The sequence below is a fragment of the Leuresthes tenuis genome, unplaced genomic scaffold (genome assembly GCF_036924035.1).
Source record: "Leuresthes tenuis unplaced genomic scaffold, fLeuTen1.0.hap1 SCAF_14, whole genome shotgun sequence".
Taxonomy (NCBI): domain Eukaryota; kingdom Metazoa; phylum Chordata; class Actinopteri; order Atheriniformes; family Atherinopsidae; genus Leuresthes; species Leuresthes tenuis.
The window spans coordinates 22,559,824-22,580,550 of record NW_027325368.1 but is presented as its reverse complement, the minus strand read 5'-3'; positions in this window follow the sequence as shown (position 1 = coordinate 22,580,550).

The following is a 20,727-nucleotide window of genomic DNA, read 5'->3' as shown; positions in this document are numbered from 1 at the left end:
AGCTGCCTGCTAATTTTAATTTTGACTGTAAACTGACCATTAAATATTGCTGAATGTGAAAGACTTGAGGAAAATTTCCCCATGGCTTCCACTTGCTCTCTAATCGCATACCTTTCTCTGAGCATTTTCTGCTATTCAACCATGGAGAAAAGCCCCCAGGAGGGCCATGGGTCACAAGGTCTTTTTGTCATCAAGAAATAAAAGCAAGGGACAAAGTAATATTCTTCCACAGGGTCACAGCAGTAAGTAACAGGATGAAAAAAAGCCTCTTTTTTTATGTCCTCGTTTCCTTTGCTGTAAATAGTGAGCTTGCTCAACTTAATTGTGAGAAAAGAAACTGTTATTTTTGTCAGTTTTGTCTGCATTATATTGAACGCTTCACCCATCTAGTTCCCAAATGAGGTCCAGTGGGCCAGCATGTGCTGCATGCTTGTTCTCTCTTTGACTTATTTGTTCTCAGTTATCTTACTCCGTTATCTTCTCATCTTTTTGTCTGTTCATTTCCACCAAAACTAAAATATCATTGGTCATTTGTCATCATTTGATAGCAATCTCCCAAGTAATAAATAGCGGCTCTACAAAGGTGAAAGGTAACGGTCTGGCACAATTTTCCTCAATTAGTTAAACATGGACTCAAATGTGCAATACTGGATTACAATAATTGGAACTGTCACTTCATACATCTGTATTATTGTAATGATTAGTGTGGTCTGAAAATAGAATGACCTTCTATGTAATATGGTGACACATATAATCCATCAATTCTTCCCATCATTACAAGCCTGTTAGGAAGGGTACGTGATTGGGAATGGAATTAGGGAGATATTAGCTTTTTTTTTTTTTTTTTAGATAGGAACATCCTGTTACTGCTTCTAAAAAACATGGGCTAGGTGGTCATTTTTAAAAGCTAAAATCTGAAATTAGCTGAACCAAAGCAACAAAAGGTAACATACTTTTTCCATCTTTTTTTTTTTTTACGTTGAATGGAGATGATGCAGCTGGTACAAAAAAACAACAATATAAAATGTCAAAAATATAGGAAATGTCAAACTTATTCATGACTTATGATGCACGGCTTCATTCATTCAGGAAATGTCAGTGAGATGTGGAGTACCTTGGTACAAATTGCATGTGCAGAACTTCGAAATGAAAATCATAAATTGAAACGGTTATTACACACACTAACAATGTGAAATATTGTTAAAAAGCAAAAAAACCCACTGAGGTCTCGGAGGAGTAATGGGGTCTTCAACGTGGGGTTGCGTTGCAGCTCATTCTAGATGCTAACTTCACAACTCCAGAGCAAAATGTGTCTCACTTCTCTGCTGGAGCCTTTCTGTGACGACTTTGCATGTTCTCCCTGTGCTTACACAGGTTCTCTCCAGGTACTCTGGCTCCCCCCCTCCTTTTTTTTCTATTCAGTGAATGGGGACTTATGAATATGCTAATTTGTCCATATTTCTTGCCCACCAAAAGCTGACACTGCTCTGTTTTTTCTGGCTCTGCTACACTATGCTGTGGCTAGTTCTTTTAACCAACGAGCATTTCTCAAGAAGCTAAATTTGATAAGATCACATGCTGGTGGAAGTAGCGGGCTCAGCTTGCACAACTCACCCAAGCAGCTGCCCACCACCCAGCTAAGCTAACACTGCTGGTAGCTGCTGTAGCTTCTAGGCCGCTTCAAGCATTCACCGCTCTACTGAGTCCATGCAGAAATTTCTCTCCAAGTTTTATCCAATGGGAATTTTAAACAAACCTAACAGATTAAACTGATCAATTGAAAGGTGAAGAGATCATCTTTTTGAAATGCACTTTTCTGCAGGTAAAATGTGGGTCTTTGCATTCATGTAGATGATAATTCCACATGTGGCACTGTCCTAAAAAAGAGTGCACTCCAAGCACACCCCCCTTCGGTGGCAGATGGCGCTCTTTGACTGCTGTGCTGGTCAGCGTATGTCATGCTTCGACAACTTTTTGTTTGATCTGTTCATTCCTATCACTTTATGATGGGTATAAGGGAATATTTGACACATTATCAAATATCATAAATCAGTGACTCACTGATATTAGTAATCATTCTATTTTCACCTTTAATCACTACTGACTTGTTCTTTAAGTATTTCACTTATCACCACAATGCATTACCATCACAGTTTGGGAAAGATAATCAATTTATACTTTTCTTAGAAATGTCAGCAACTCTGCCGCTCAGAATTTTCAGCAGAAGCTTTTGCGGAATAGACCAAATAATTCAATTCAGTATTTCTATAGCAATGGGGAGAAAGATCTAACTCCCTTTTTTGAAATTACATTGTAGGTTCAATATATGATGGAAGAGCAAATGTAGTCATAAAGTTCCCACCTAATTAACATAAGGCTAGATAAGGATAAGTATTGACAAATGAGTGAGACTGAGGAAAGAGCACGACACAATTCTTGTTTAATCATGTCGGAATAAAATAGAACCATATTTTTTTATTTTTTTGACTGTGATATTCTGACCATGCACAGATGACAGTACTACAGGGAAATCTATGTAGCAAGGTTTGTACATGTACAGCTGGTAGAGTGCAAAAGTAGAGGAAAAATATTCTGGACCCTCAATTTTTTTCTTTTTACATCACTTTTGATACTTCTAGACTCCCCGTAGATGAGTTTCAAATCCTCTCAAGAGGAATAAATGGTTACAACATGTACATAAAATATATTTATGTGGCCAACATTTAAAGAGGCTCTTTGAAAACACCAAAATATTCATGAAAGTGGACCATCTTTACTTTGCGTTATCAATAAACATTTGGGATTGGGTCCTATTTTAAAACTAGTCATTAGAATCTCATCTAATCACAAACATTCACACGAGGCAATGCAGCTCTTGCAAGAAGAAATAAACTCTTAACAAATAAAAAGTTACATTTATAAGAAACAAAACCTACTTTGGTGGTGTTTTGCTGACTGTTTGACTTCCTCTCTTGTGCTACTGTCAAATGACTCAATAAGTTCAATTTAGTTTTATTTATAGAGCACCAATAAAGCACCAGACTTGATCTCAGTGGACTTTCAGGCAAACAGCCAAATCCAAGGCAAATTCAGTATTATAGTATTTCTATACCAGTTTATTTACAAATTGTCTACATCAAAAAGCAACTGATTGCACTAAATCTGAAGTTCCATTCTATCTATCATCCTTAGCCTACATTGAAAGTCATGTGAACAAGAAGCGACCTCCAGCAGAACCAAAATTGGGGATACCTGTCCTGTCACCCATCAAATCTCTGGGCAAGAATAGCTGCTCTGTAACAGGTTAAAAAAGACATTTCACAAAGTTATTGACAGTGGTAATGGCATATAATTACATTAAGAGTAAAGAAAGTAAAGAGAGGTGTTCAGTCCATCATGGGAGGTCCCCCAGTTGCTATAGAACTTTAAGAGCACTGCATTTTACTTGTATCCCAAATAGCCATTTAGCTAAAGGATAATAAGGAGAATAGTTCTTAAAAGCAGTAGTAGACATAAACTTGCTGTACTGGCCTCCATTTTCATTCTTCCTTTTTTTCCAGTAACGTCTATCCTTTTTGTGTTGTTTTTATCCTGTGATGATGATTGACAAACAGTTTGCCAGTTATCAGCTGGGAGACAGTAACATATACAACCTTCTAAATGATCATTTGAAACATCAATGTCAGAGCTCCTGAATGCATTTAGCTAAAATGCTTAACAGTAGCATTTATTCCATAACTGTGAATTGCAACTGTGTTGACGCTGTTTGGAAAAAGAGAAAATGCCCTGTTTTGAACATCTCAGTTAAGCAATATTCACTATTTCTCCTCTCATTTCTATCACCCCGTGTATGCCAATTTGCTGTTCTTTGTTGTGTACCTCCATGTTGTTCTTTGTTACATCTGTGCATTCATTAGATTTCATGTCAGAAGCAAAGTCTTAACTTTGCTGCTTTCTTTCTCATTTTTGTTGCCAACTGTGTCTGTGTCTGCTGACTAGGTCTTTTCTCCCTGAGACTATTTCTATAGGGCTCTATTCAGTTGCAAAGGGATGGCTCTATTCACATAAAAAACATTTTTGTTTATGAATTTAACTTATATAATTTAACTTGTAACAGAAGCTCCAAGCATTTATTTATTAAAACAGTACACCTAAACAGTATACCTTACCAACATTGTATGGATGAACTTCAAAGACAGCAAAAGCATATATATCAAGATGAAAAGACATAAGAAAATAGAATAAAACATTAGTCATTGCTGATCAAACTCTGCCAGTTATAGTCAGTAAGTCCATTTGAAGCCAGATATCAGGGCCTGCAAACTTTTGGCAACCTCTTTAAATTTGTTTTGTGAAACCAACTCTCCCAGATTCAGCTGAATCTGCAGCTTAATTCTAACAGAAAGAGCAGCATATTTAAACACCCTTTTTACATTTTCAGTGTGGGCTTCAGGGATTGCAAAAATTAGCACATTTAAAGAGTAGAGACAAAAAGTTTTGGTGTGTTTTTGAGTGATGCAGATTAGGAGATGGGTGGAAGCAGACCAAGAAAAGTGATGTAGACACTAATAAACCAATACTTATGCCTCGTGGATGATGAAGCAGAACTAAGCATACAACATATAATGATGACTAACGGTTTTGAGGTTTGTATTTAACCTTAGTGCTCATTGGTAGACTGTGTCTAATGCAAAGATGCATGAATGTAGATGACACCTCATACATATATATACATATATATGCAAGGATATTAAGGCAATCTCAAAGCCTTAAATCTAATCATGGATGAAAGGATTTTGTACCAGTCCACATGTAGCTAATGGAGAGCCTGGTTAGCTGTGAGTGTAGAGCTGTACATCACAGTCAGTGGGTTTACATGATGAGATTAACTCGATTATTACTATAGTTGGGTTATGCTGCTTATTTGGGCAAGGGTAATTATCCTTGGATATATGGCGGTGAATGAATCGAATCACTGGCACAAAGCATGTCATACCCCGTTTATTCAAGAAAGATGGCCAACGAGGAGCAAGATGAAGCTATATGTCCCTCTACATTTCGTTTGTGATGAGCATGGTTATGTTTATTTCTTTCCAATGGCGGCAACAACAAAGGTAATATCGTCTCTTTCGACTTCCGGGTGACAATCCTGGGAAACGCTCGATCCGATCCACCACATGCTTCTGCCGTCTACATGCATGTTTAGTGTACGTTTGGATCGAGTTATCTCGAGGTCTTAATCCGATCGCGAGTAACCCAATCCGATTTCTTGTCAGATTAAGGTATCTACATGAACTTAATAACTCAGTCTTTTTGTAATTTAGCCATTAATCCGATCCGATGGCACTCATGTAACCCCACTGACTATCGTGTGCATAAAAATGAAAATTAGTGTTGGAGAACTTTTGATCAAGATTGTTTATATGTAAATTGATAATGTGATCCAAGAACTAACTCTTGGGGAACATCTTTTGTTGCACTGTGGTAACTGGTATATGTGGATTGGCTGTAGCTCAGGAGCAGGAGAAGTTGTCTGCCATTTGGAAGGTTGGTGGTTTGATTCCCAATGATGAATTACAATCTATCTCTTAGTATAATCCAACAGTCCTACAGTGGTAAGTCATTGCTTTTACTTTGTATGTCCACAGTGTCAAAAGTATTTGAAAGATCCATAAAAGGGCTGCTTCTTGTTTAAAGATTCAGTAAAATAACTTATTTCCTTTATGTCTGCTGCAGTTGTAATATGACTGACAGGAACTTCAAAAGTCTCAAACTTTAACAACAGACAACTTGGAGATTTACCAGTAATTGTTCAGTTACTCTGTGTGTTGACACATGGAGCTGCAAACCCACTTTTTTTCACAGAACCTTAGTCCAGCAGTGCAGACACAGTGGAGCCAACACAGTCATTAAAGAGACACTGATGTGAAACATATGACAGAAAGAGGGCAGCAAAACAACAGAGGCTCACACTGGATGGAAATTAAACAAGTTCACAAGCCTTTGGTTTAAGTAATTACATATCAGATAATGTGCTATTAAACATGAATGTTTACATAAACCTTGTTACTTGATTTACAGCCAACAAATATAACCTCCATTCCTCAAGATTATGGGATAGGACATGTTGAATAGTGATACCATATCAAACTTTAATTTTTCAATGAGTATTATGCCAATAATCCTTGCAACACACTATAAAGGGTGATTTCTTTTTTTTTTTTGGCAAATCCTTATAAAAGGAATTTTGACTTGGATTGTTTTTGCAGCGGTTGCACTGTCTGTATGATGCACAGATGTCCCACAGTTAATGTGAACATCACTTGTATTAGACAGGACTCAAATACAAGTCACGACAAGCTCTTTATCCAACGAGTGATGCATAGAAAAACTGTTGCTTTTGACACAGTGCCATTTCTTAATGTGATGGTGGCTGTAGAACCCACACAGAAAATGTTGTTTTTTCTTTTAGCATGAAAAGATGTTTTCTTACAATTACCACCCAAAGAGGGATTTCTGAGAGCTTAGTGCTTTTAGCACCCTGCTCCTCTCAGACAGGACAGCAAATTGCTTTTCTTCATTTGGTCTGAAAAAGGGTTCAGTAGATAGAGATTAATGAGACACTTCATAACAACGATCTTCAAAAACTCTTTCATGATCAGCACACCAGGATAAAGCATATTGTGCTGATGCTGAGGTAAGAGGGAGAGAGAGACACTTACAAACAGAAACTTTAAGGACAAGAAGAAAAACTGTACACCCTTGTTCATATCTAATGCTTGAAAAACAATGAGTGATAGTTAAAAACTCAAAAGCCATTTTCACATGCAGCAACCTCCAAATCTGAAGTTCTCTCAGTACCTCAAAAGTCATTCAAAATGCAATTCTTCTATTTTTTTCAGTAAAGTTGTCCTTTAATAAATCTACGGTTCAACCAGACTTCAGAGAAAAACAGAAGTTTTATTTTTATTTGGATTAAACACAAACTACCATCACGTAATGATGCTACAGTGTTGAGTGTTCTTTGACTTAAAGCCACGTTCAAGTTTTCTTTTGTCAACACATTCTGTATAAGGAGAAATACTGTCTAATCAGTACTGTTGCACTTTGCACACAATGTTCAAACAAGCCCTTTTATTCCAACACCTGGTTATTCTCTTAATAGATTCAATTGTAGCTGTTCCACTGTGCATCTTCAATGATCTGGTTTATTATCTATCTCAATTCCTCCTCAGAGTGGTTTACAGTTTTTTGTTATTAGGAAGCCACTATAACATCTGTAGGAGTAATGATGAGATTGATTAGCAAAGTGCCTGTTTAATATACAGAAGATGTCTTTTAAATGCCTTTGATGTTTACCTGTCACTGAGGTCCTGTTTCATTAGCCATAAAGTAATTCACATCTTGCCATTGCTTTTGCTCCTATCAAGCTACTTTAAAAGAAGAATTAATCTTTTTTTCAGTTGAAATAATAAAATTCTGACTTTGCTTTGGTTTGCCAGGAGCAGTCTACTCTTGGGTCAGACTTGATTTCATCGACTGATATGGGAATGGTGTTCTTTAGCAGTAGTGACTAATAATGTAACAACTCAGAAATAACATAATTAACTTTTTTTACGATGTTAGGAAGCTAAACTTAAACCTATCAATAAATATTTTATAATAGGTGGTGAGCCAGATGTCTCAGTGGTGGCGTCAAAACAACCTCATTGGATACAGATGGCTTCTGTGAATCATGTCATGGGTCGGTCCTTAAGTTATGCAATTCCTTCCAATTGTCCAAGTACGTGTCATAAATTTAAAAGAAAAAATATCGATTCTCAAGATTAGAGACCACAGTTTTTAGATTAGGAATTTGAAATGGAAATGAAGAATTTCTCAAAGGATAACTAAACACTTTGCTGTGGTCTCGCTCTGTTCAGCAACACAGTCTCTGTACCCAACTCCTACCCAAAAGCAGCTAATTGCTTATTATAATTTTTTTTGGTTGAATGAAAAAAATGGGGAGCTTTTCTAAATTATCAGTCTTCTAGCTTTATATCCATCAGTACACTTTGTAAACACTGGTTTACAAATCCCAGAATGGTTTAGGCCCAAAATACATCTGTGATATGTTCAGAGAAATATAAACCCAGCAGAGCTCTTAGATCCAAGGACTCAGGTCAGCTGGTCCAGTCCAGAGTCCAGACTAAACATGGAGAAGCAGCATTTAGCTTTTAGGCTGCAAACAAGTGGAACAAACTGCCAGTGGAGATTAAACTTTCACCAAATGTAGACATTTTTAAATCCAGGTTAAAAACATTTATTTTCTCATGTGTTTATGCATGAAATCTGCACGTATCTTTGGACTTATCTAGACTGTTGCTTTTTAGTAGTATAAGTGTTTTTAATCTAGTGCTTTTACGGTGATGTTATTGTTATTATTCAGCAAACAGCGATGTCTGTAATCATTCCACAAACGGCGATATAATTAAGTATTTATCTCTGTATAAGGACACAGGGCCAGGTTCAAATCAGAGATTAAATCATTCTAATTAATTGTAATTATTTTATTTGTTTCTCTTTATATTATTTTATGTATTCTTAATACTTCTTCCACTCCCCACTGTTTTATTTTGTGTAAAGCACTTTGAATTGGTTTGTATATGAAATGTGCTGTACAAATAAATTTGACTTGACTACACTTATTTGGAGAGAGGCCAGCCCCAGGAAGGGCAAAATAAACTGATAAGAATATTTCTTTTTACCCTCTGAGATCAATTATAAAGATAAAACTGTCTAATTCAATCAAAACTGTAATCACTCTTGTGTGACCTGGGAAATTATAATTCAAGTGATTAATATTTTTTAAATTATTGTACTACAACTTATATATTTAAGAATATATAATTGTAAAACCAATAAAAAGTACACACTATGATTCCGCAGCTTGCAGAACCACCTTTTGCAGCAATAACTTGAAGTAATCTTGCATATTATGGAGGAATTTTGGCCTCACTTTTCTTTACAATGTCACTTCGGTTGATTGAGTCTAGCACACGTTAATTTCTGCACAGCTCTCTCTCGGTCCCCGCACAGCAATTCAGGTTGATATCTGGACTTTGAGTCATTTTTGGTTGGAATTTGAATTCTTGTCTTTTTCACCCATTCTGTTGAAGATTTGCTGCTGTGTTTGAGATCATTGTCCTGTTGTAATATCCAATTGCAGCCAAGTTTTAGCTGTCAAACAGATGTTTTTACATTTGACTGCAGATCAGTTTGTTTTACAGAGGAGTTCTGTAAGGTGCTCAGCTCCTGTGGCTGTAAAACATGCCCAAAACAAGTCACATGTTGTCGTTCATCTGAGGTTGTATTGAAATCAATTGAAGATCTAGTAAGGACTTGATTATTATTATTTTTTTTAATATTATATTACGTCCCTGTACAAAAAACCTCAGAACTGACGGAGAGTGCCATTTTGTTTTCAAGTATCTGAACTTGAAAACTTCAGCCAACGGAATGCAGAGCAGCAGTAATTTCCTGCCTGGTGATACCACAGGATCAGGATCGCCTTTTGCCGAATCCATAAAAAAAAAAGTTGGGCTGTCAAATCAGTTCACACTTCTTCTATTAAGTTTGTTCTAATATCCCAAATATATATCAGAAAAGGGATATATGAACAGAGCAACCTCCTATACTGCACTCTCTATGAATAATACTGACATTCATGAAGTGTAATAAAACTTGGGATACTGTCAGAGCTACTTGTTTGCCCTGTCTAAATATAAGCCTTTGTTGGCTGTACCTCAAGGGTTTACGCCTGTAGCTGGTGTGACAGTGTCTGTACAACAGTTGCACAAGAGGGAGAAGCTGCTTTTGGCAGAGCAAAGAGGCCAACATTTGTGTTTAACATTTATTTTTTCATATTCTTGCGTCACGTTTCCCGGTAGGTTCCTGTGATAGACTAGCAACCAGCCCAGTGTGTACCCTGCCTCTCACAGGTGGCAGCTGTGGTAGGCTCTACACCCGTATAGGGTGTAAAACATCAGTGAATGAATGAATACTTCCTTGTTGCCCAGCTCCTTGGGGAAGGAATGAAATCACAATGAAAATATGTAATGTTGAAGGTGGGGAAAATTTAATGTTAAATGGTCCAGTGAATTTGAACCTTATTTAGGTTTTACAAAGCGTTTTAAAATGTGTTTCTCATCAACACATTCAAGCATACACTCATTCATCACTTTTTATCCTACGTTTTCTCTTCAAGTAAGCATTACTTTTTCTGTAAAGTCACAAGATATAGTCATCAATGACCATATTGGAGGCAATGTGGGGGTTAGAGTCTTGCCCAAGTCATTTGATACATGGAGGGACAAATTGATTTTCTAATTAGAGACTGACAACTGGACTGCGCCACATTGACATTGAGCTCTACACCATCACAAATCAGTCTTCATTTTGAAGGCCTTTTCTTTTCTGACTTTTCTCTCATATTTCATTTATTACAGGCACACGTGAGATAAAACAGAAGAGAGTAGACCAATTTAAGTTTAGCAGAAAGGGATTAAAAACACATATTACCTTTCATAAACAACAACAAACAGGATTCATTAGAAAAGGGTTATGCAGAAACTAAAAGCCCTTTTTAGAAACTCTGTGTAACAAATGTGCATAAGCCCAGAATCACTGGCACAAAATTCAGTCCAACAGACAAGAATCATCAGAGAAACATCTGATTATAAAATTTCAGAAATAAGAAGGAAAAAAAGAGATACAGAAAGAGCCATTGTTCTACTAATAGTACCATAAGTTTACTTCGCTGACTGGCGGGAAAAATGTGTGAGTGAGCAACAATATACTGCTCCATCATATACATCCACTGTTGAAGTATGCCTGAGCATTAGCCCTAAGTGCTCTCCAGCCACTGCACGTGCGGCTGGCCACTGCTCTTAGTATGTACTGCCTCTATTGTTTGCCTATTCATTGACCCCGTGTTTTCTCATCCATATTTACAGTGAGTGCATAGACTCTACAGTGAAGCACAGAGGTGGTAGAGGTATGAAATGGGGCTGAATGTGGTGTTTGGGAAATTGCATGCATTTATTGAAAAACAAGATGAATCCTTGCTGAAGAGGTATATTCCAGAATAACATTCCAGTCAAGTCTCTAGAAATAAAATGTCCATAGCACAGGAAAGTATTAATTTCTCCGCTATTGTGTGCAGCTTTTTACACTGTGCCACTTGGTAGGCAACTTTATATGAGGTGAGCTGAGCAAAAATGACTGTTGAGCATAGTAGTTTACAAGTTTTTGTCTGAAAAACTCAACTGGCTTGGCTTTGTGCTCTAAATGTTTTGTCTCCAAGTGGCGTCTTAGCTTGTTCGGCTTCAAGCTGTCACAAGCTAGCGCTTTAAGATAGACACTCTGCGGTCTCTCCTGATTACCCACTGTTGTACAGGTGAAGCCAAAAGCAAGAAACGTGTCATCATATCTTATTTTCTTTGCCATGGAAGGAAGGATGAATCCACATTTGGCAATGCTTCATCCTCTGCTTCGTGTTTAAATGGGAGCCCCATCAAAAACTTGTCCATGTAATGCTGGCAGGGTCATTTATTGATTGATTGATTCATGCATTCCACCCGTGCACCCCCTATGCAATTGCTCTGTGCCCCCCAGTTTGGGAACCACTGGGTTAGTTGGTGATACTAAATTGACCCTTGGACTGAATTTGAGAACATGTGTTTGTCCAGTTTGTCTCTGTGTGGCCCTGTGATCAACTGGCAAACTGTCCAAGTTGTATCCTGCCACCTCCTATTTGATGGCAGCTGCAGTAGGCTCAGATTTAGCTGCAAAAGCGGCTTTTTGGATGGTGGGAGAATTATGATCTTTTTGGCTTTTTATCAAGACACAAATGTGCACCAGACTGGTATATCAAAGTAAGCAAAGAACAGAAACAGAAGCTTTTTTGAAAACTAATTTGTAAAAGAAAAATTACATCTATATTAAATACATTTTAAAAACCATAACACAGTGCATTGAATCTAACTGAACCAAATCACATCTAATCAAGCTAAATAGTTTCTGTTTAAAAATTAATCATCCCTGAAACATATTGAATTTGCTTGGGTTTAAACAGTAGGGGTGTGCAAGAGAGTTGCACAACCCCTACAACGTATAATTAAACAGTTCTTGATTGCTGTTTGATTTGATATTTAAGTTATATTGCTCCAGGTTGTAGTTGCTCTTGTTGTATTACGTAAAATATTCAAACATCAGCTTTTCATAGTTATCAGGCAGAGCTGAAATTACTTATCTTGTCTGAATCTGTTATAGCCTAATTGTAACGGGTGTATTTAGGACCCAAAAGCAGCATTCTGGAAATCAGGAACCGTTGGTAATGACTTATTTTTACACCAGCAAAACTCAGCAAACAATTAAATCTTCAAGCAAATAGCCCACACACAGTCTGTGGGTTACCGGTTCGAGGCTTCAAAGCCAGGAAAACAGACAGATGCCAGAGACGCTGAAGCAGAGCATGTGTCCAGGGACAGAAGGCAGGTAAGTTCACTGGGAAGCAGGTGAGGAGGGCAGGTCGGAGGCAGGCAGGGTCGGCAACAAGAAATCAGGTAGGTCATAACGCTGGACAGTCTCGTATGGACGCAGTAGAACAATCTGGCAAAGGTGAGAGTGCTGGAGAGGCTTATATGCAGAGCTGATGAGCTGCAGGGAATGAGCTGCAGCTGAGCATGCAGGTGAGTGTAGTTGGGATGATTAGGTTGGAGTGGCTGGCATGTGAGTGTAAAATAACTGAAGTCGAAGGATAGGAGGGGAGACAGGAAAGATGAACTGTGACACTAATATTGTTCACAAAAAGGAAATCATTGTTTTGCAGAACTATGAGTGGACCTACTATACCAATATCCCATTTACTAGTTACTCATAGCAATCAGAAAGTTAACCATTTGATACGCAGCCATCTGTTTACCTGCTTATTCATGGAGAAGGCAAGTTAGATCCATGGACAAGTGGTAACTTGAGATAGAGGAGAAGCATTCTAATGCCAGCTACGAGCAGAGCCACACAAACAAACATTCAGGGACATACCTGATGAATAACCTACTAGCCCCACTGTTGTTGCAGGAAATAAATAAATCAGTATGCCTTTGACAAACCTAGTGACCCCACTATCGAATCTATCTGCAGTTGCTCTCAGTTCTACCGAATGTTTTGGCATCTGTCAGATCAGAGAAGTTTTGAGCTTTCCTATCAGGTTTGTTTCCAGGAGCAACTGCTGCTATCTGCCCTGCTCTAAACATCGAAGTCAAGCAGAAAATGTTTGCCAGTTGATATGCATTGCTGCTTGAAAGCAGAAGTTTTTTAAGTTTATGACTAGAAAACAGATCAAAAGACTGTGGATATCAGACTAATGATTTCATAGATTATTTTTACATCCCTGGAAACCACACCACATAATACATACATTGACTATAATATTTATTTTTTTCTGCGTTACAAGAAAATGCAGTTTTTGCTTCTACTGATATTTTTCTCTTTCTCTAATGTTGACATCTTGAAACATTTTCATGGAAAGTCCCATGACCTAGTGGGCAATGAATGACAAATGAGGAATGTTTTAGGAAAATGTATTTGTATTGACCCACTGTCACTCTTTCCCGCTGGCTATAAAAATATGACTGCTATATTTAAAAAAAAAAATTATTTTGACATTTAAAGTCATGTTAAAAAGAAAGCACATCCTCTTTAAATTCTACATTTACATGTCAGGGCAAAATTAAAAAAATGATCTGGTCCTTATAGGCCATTTTTGGCTAAAGAAAAAGAGTTTGCAACTGTCAAACATGGTGGTGGAGGGCTTATTTTACAGCCACAAGACCTGGACACCTTGCAGTGATTGAGTCCACTATGAACTCCTCTGTATACACAAGTATTCCAAATGCGAAGCCATCTGTCTGACAGCTAAAGCTTGGCTGTGACTTGGTCATGCAAAAGGACAATGATCCCAAACACAGCACAAAATCTTCAAGAGAATGTCTGAAAAAGAAAAAAAAATGAAGGTGAAGAACCTCAGCCTGACTGAAATGCAATCCTATGTTGGACCTTAGGAGAGCTGTGCATAAATTATTGTCTGTAAATCTCAATTAACCGAAGCAACGTTATAAACAACAGTGAACCAGAATACCTCTGAAACAGTTTAAGAGACAAATAACATCATACAGAAAATGATTACTTTACAGTTACTGCTGCTGAAGGGGGACCTTCAAGGTATTAAATCATGGTGTAAATTAAGTTTGTTTACACAATGCTTTTGCAATTTGGCTTTAGGTTTCGATAAATAAATAATAACGTTGTGCAACATGTCATGTGATGTTTGTCTTCTAAGGTTTTTTTTGTTGAACCTAATTTTATGCCCCCATAAACACCAGAATAGTATTGGGACCAGTAATGATGCTGGTAACTAAGACAAAAACAATTATTATAAGATTGAATTTGATAAGAACAGTTTTGGAACAGCCTTCCAGGTCAAAAAATAACTTTAAACCAGTAAGAACTCATTTCTAGACACACTTTTCATTGCCTTCTGCTGCAGAGTGGTCCTGTGCCTCAAACCTGAAGTTGGGGACAATTGCATGGACATGCACCTAATTTGACACCTGTCAGTCTCCCCAAAAAAGCTGTGCTGCATCATGATTTGCTTCTTCCAATCTTTTCTCTGACAGCTTTTCCTTACCACCTCTCTATCTCCTCACCTCACCTATCATCCAAGATATATTTCCTTTACTGTATCATGTCATGACAGGCTGTGCAGCAAGCATTCAAAGCAGGGTCTCAAGTGACACGCATGTCCAGATAAACTAGATCCTGCACTGGGCCCATGCATTATATGTGTGGACCATAAATTTATATGATCTGCAGTATGACATCGCCCCTCACATGAGTATCCCTTAAAGCCTCGCTCTTATTAAGTTGCAGACCAGCGGTGGCCTGCTCAAGGTCAGTGTCAAAGAGGAGGGCAGCAGGGATGTATAAGGAGGGGGAGTGGAGAAGAAATGAGGATGGTTAGAGGGAGCAATAGGTGCAGAAAAAGAAGTGTAACAAAATATCTATGTGATTGCAGGTTTGAAACACAGATGCCTAAAAAAAACTTGTGTACTGTACACGTTGTGGCCCACACAGCCGTAAATCATCCTCAAGTCTGTTGACCTTTCCTTCATCTGCGTACTCCCTCTCTTGGCTCCTCACCTCTTGCCCCTTATTGACTCAGTGAGGTATCTTTGTGTTTTGTGCATCTGACATTATAGCAAAAGTCCCACACCGCTTGCATACAAAGATCCACTGTGTGCACTCCACTGTGTGCATTTTTTAGATACAGGGCAGCAATACCAGGTACACTTTTACCTTGTGTTGCATACTCTTTGGAGACAGCGTAATGTTGACACAAAACAGGAAAAAAAGAAAAAAAACCCAGCAAGGCTTCCATAATCTCTCTGTGAAGCAGGATAAACAATTAAAACTCATAGAATCTAGGCCTGATAGTGAAACAGTGACAGTCTGGGAAGATGTAACATGAGAATTTATGAAAATGTACGTAGATATGAAACCAAACTGAATACATTTTTTAAAAATCTATGAAAAGAGAAAAAAATGAAACAGCACATGTTGTGGTCCTTCTTTACATTTTGTCCATGTGCAGCTTTAACAGTAAATAATGCGGATTAGAGGACAACACTTTCAAAACTAATGAACCGTACAAAATGATGAAACATATCTTGTGATCTATAGTTTTTTTTATATCACAAGACAAAGTTAATAATAATAATTTGTATTGTGTTCAAAATAAAAAAAAATACACGGAGTGTGGTGATTGGCATTATTAGAGACACTGTGGTATAGTCTAAGATGCCTCTGTTAGTAAAGGAACTGTCATGTAAAGTCAACTGACAATAATAAATCCTGGATTTTTTTTTTTTCTCTATACCAGCAGTAGACTTAATAAATCTCTGCACCTCAAGTCAAATATCTTGACATGAATTAAAGCCTTGTCTTCAGTCGCCATTAGAATGTGTTGAGTTATTGATATGTGTTCAGGTCTGACTCCTCCCCTCCAGCTAATTTGGTTCAGGTGGCTTTGCTTGATTATTTTTACCTGGGCCTTTCCAGCCAATCACTGGTGGTCTGGTGGTCTATAAAATGACCATGGAGCTATATTACCTTTTGACCATTTGCCTGCCATTACTTTATAATCACTTCTTCATGTACCATCAAAGAAAACTGCAAAAAAGAATGTGAATCAGGGATGTTCCCATAAGATATTTGAAGTAATTAAACTAGTAATGGTATCAGTATCAGGGTGGTGGTATAAGCTATATTGCTCATAGCCTGTGATACCACTGCCACAGTTGAAGTGGAAATTGTTGCTACCAGAAGCAAACCTCCAGAAAGAAAATACAAAAAATACTGCAGTGGCCATCCTCAAACGGAAAATGGAGAAAGCTCTTCTTCAGAAGTTATTTTTGTGTTTGGGAATGTCCAGGGTATTATATAAATTCTGGGGAGTTTTGCGAGTTTTCCAGCTCAGACTAGAAAGAGATGCAGAGTCACGTCATTTTAATCTTTGTCAGGTCTGACATGATTGACATTATTATTTTTCATCAACGTTCCCAAAACATGCAAAAACTGCCTCAAGTGGCAGTTCATCTAAACTTTTTTTAAATGAATTATTGGAAAATTAAAAGTGGTAAATGGACTCTAATTGTATAGCACTTTTCTCATCTAGCTGACCACTCAAAGTATTTGAACAATACACGCCACATTCATCTATTCACACACAACCTTACATAGCATGTCCTAGTCTGCAGAGCTACACGGTGCTTCTACGTTCTTCGACATTCACACACATTTTTACACATGGACACATCAGTAGGCAATGTGGGGTACATTGTCTTGCCCAAGGACAAGCTACAGCCGTCCATTCACCTGCCAACATAACCTAAACCACCGCCCTCTCGCGACACTGTGCAGCATTGTTTACACGCTTTCAAACAGTCATGGAATGCATCTGATTCATATTTGTTTTTTTCTGCTTTTTAAAAGATGTCCTCACATTTGCTTTGATAGTGAATGGAGACCATGTTGTTCTTTATATATTAATTCCTAAGTTGGCCTTGAAGTACAGAGCTGTCTTGTTTTGTAGCAGCCCTCTTGCGCTACACCCTGGACAGGTCATAAACAAAACCTTTCCTGTAAACAAAGGAGCACATGTTGCAAAACCTTCATATATTATCCATCATAAATGGTGCCCCAAGAGATTATCAAGTTACTGATACTAATCTGATACCATATACACTAACGCACTCCAATACATCATCATGGTATTTGAACAAACGGGGTATTCCCTGACATTCTAGCCCAGAAGAAGCAACACCCCCAAAAAATTAATCAAATTTTGATTCATCTACCTGCACCATAGTTTAACTCTCTTTGTCAGTCCATCTTGTATACAGTGTTCCATGTTTTTTTCTGGAATCAGCACAACTTTCTATAGAATACACAAGTACAATAGCACTGTTCTGAGATATTCTACAATCAGCTGAGTAGTTGGCGACAGGTGAGGGTGTCAGGATTGGATATAAAAGGAAAATCCACCAAAGGAATAGCCTGTCCAAGCATGGATGGGTCATCGCTCACTAAAATGTGCCACATTTGGTTAAGGAATCATCAACAAGTTCCATAAAAATAATCAGTTTCTTTCAGTGCCTTCAGTACATACTATGGTAAGTCTGCAGAAATCTCACTAAATAAAGGCAAAGGACAGAAACTCAAGTTGCATAACCTTTGAGCCTCAGGTAACACTGCAAAAGAGGTATCGTGATGAGCATAGTCATGTGGATTTAGAGGTATCTTCAAACTCTACACGATTTGCAGGCTGCATCCAGAAATTGTATTGCACAAGAAGGAAGCCATACATGGCACAGTAATGCCATCAAGTTCTCTGCTCATTTCAGATGGACAAACAGACAGTAGACACATGTTCAGTGGTCAGATGAGTCCACGTTTCAGCTGCTTTTGGGAAACTCTAATGTCTTGTTCGAAATGCCAAATATTCAATTCAATTCAATTTTATTTATATAGCGCCAGATTACAACAATTGTCATCTCAAGGCACTTAAGTAATATAGTCCAATTCAAGCCAATATGAGAGAGACCATAGACATATGCTACCATCAAGGTAATGTCAAGCAGGAGATTCTTGGTTATTTCAGCAGGACACTCCCTGGCTTCATTCTGCACAAATTCTAAAAGCATGGCTCCAAATATAGTGTGTGTCCTTGACTGACCTGTCTGCAGTCCAGATTAGTCTCTTACTGAAAGCATATGGAGAGAAACATCATGAAGAGAAAAATCTGACAACATCAAGCAAAGACTGTTAAAATAGCAGCTTAAATATTGTACTCAGTAGAAATGGGCACTTTCTGATTCCAGGGCTCTTTTACTTGAAAATTAATATTGTTGTTGAACTCTTTGTTGTCGTCTGTGATGACAGTAGTGTTGTGTAAGGGTGCATGAGGCATTAGAAGCAACACAACGATCATCTCACATTTTTGTTAGCTGCAGAGCTACTGTGTCCCCTCTGAACAGACTAAGATCATAGCAGAATAAGCCCTAGATTTTGAGCAAACTCTGCACCCTGATCATTATGGTACCTGAATCAGACAGCAGTTGTATTTGTTGTTCATGCTCACAGTGGGAGTGGGGTGGGGAAGACAGGAAACACAGTTGCTCATCAGCCCTTCACTAAATGTCTGCTATATGGAGTATTGATGGGATTGGTCCCAACTCTTAACAAATGAAAAATTTAAGATTATGTTATCTTTCAAATCGGCTCCCAGTATTTCTGGTAATGGAAACTTGGGGATACAAACATAATCAGCATCATAGGTGGTGTCTCAGAACACTTGCATTCTGGCTGGTATGATCACACTGTAAGATAGTTTCTGAGTAAAGATGTTTTTATGACACTAAAAAAAGCAAAAAAACAAAAAGTGTTTGTCGAACAAAATTTGTAAAATGCACGTCGTCTGAGTAAAGTCGTACCAAATCAACTTCTCAAAACTGGGCTAATAACCCAAATAATGCAGTTGGGTTTGAATCACTTTTTCAAGTCAAGCTCGACCAGACTGAAATTGGACAAAGTGCTTTTCACATGCTCCAAACTTCTAAAACATGAACTTTTTTTTAAAAAAACAGTAAAATGGAAGTTTATATAGCTACAGCTGGATTCCCACTAAAGCTGCTCTCGTTCACATTTTTTTCTATTACTTTTGTCTGACAGCTAAGTGAGTCACAATTGTCATTGTCATAAAATCGGCCCAGACTGTTGCTTGGCTCTCAAAAATGTTTTATTTTAGAACTGTGGCGTCATCAGACAAAAATCGCCGTTCAGGTAATTTAAAGACAACTTGACAACTAGTGAGCTGGATAGTGTAATGGTATGATTGCCACCTTCCATGTGGGAGACCTGAGTTCAAATCCCCCGCATGAAAGGTATTAGGCAAGACCCCCAAGTAAGTCGCTTTGGATAAAAGCATCTGCTAAAAACATAAACATGTGTGTGAATGCTTCCGGATACCAAGAGATTTTGAACAATTTTATGCTCCCAACTTTGTGGAAACAGTTTGGGGATGGCCCCTTCCTATTCCAACATGACTGAGCACCACTGCACAAAGCAAGGTCCATAAAGACATGGATGAGCGAGTTTGGTGTGAAAGAACTTGACTGGCCTGCACAGAGTCCTGACCTCAACCCGATAGAACACCTTTGGGATGAATTAGAGCAGAGACTGTGAGCCAGGCCTTCTCGGCCAACATCAGTGTCTGACCTCACAAATGCGCTTGTGGAAGAATAGTGAAAAATTTTTATAAACACACTCCTAAACCTTGTGGAAAGCTTGCCCACAAGAGTTGAAGCTGTTATAGCTACAAAGGGTGGGCTGATGTCATATTAAACCCTATGGAATAAGAATGGGATGTCAGTTTAGTTCATATGCGTGTAAAGGCAGATGAGCAAATACGTTTGGCAATATAGTGTACTTTGGTCAACAACTTTATTCAGATCTTATGCATTGCACTGGGGCAAGTAAAGTGGTCCAACTTGACTTAACTGTGCATGCAACTAAGCTGAATGTTTCTGAAAGTGAAAATGTATCCACCACGGTCCAGGATAAATTGATTGTGGGAGCAAAATCGCAGAGGTCATATGGTAATAATAGGTAAACCAGTCCATACCAAACCATACCAAATCATGGATTTATTAACAGACACAACAAAAGCTAGCAACAAGCAACAAAACATTTCCTCTGACTTACACACCCCATTTGCACTTTAACTTCCAGGATGTTGCCTAAGAGTGCAGCCACATAGCCGACCTAGAAATCCAACTAAATATCAGCTTTCCAATCCCACTGCAATGATTAAACAAGGGTGGTATTCACGGTAGAACCCAAGTGTCTTAACTCAACTAAATTAGGCCTGTATATGGAGAAGATGTTGTCAGAGTAAATGTCGCTATACAGTTTTCATGGGTAATTACCTTGGGTTCAGTTTGACAAGGGGCCTATTTGGCGAGAACGGTTTAGAACAGACCATGAAGGTGAAGCATAATTTTCCCTGTCTGATTCTTTAAGTTTCCTCTATAGCTTTCAAAGCCAAGAATCGCAAAGGGCACATTTTTG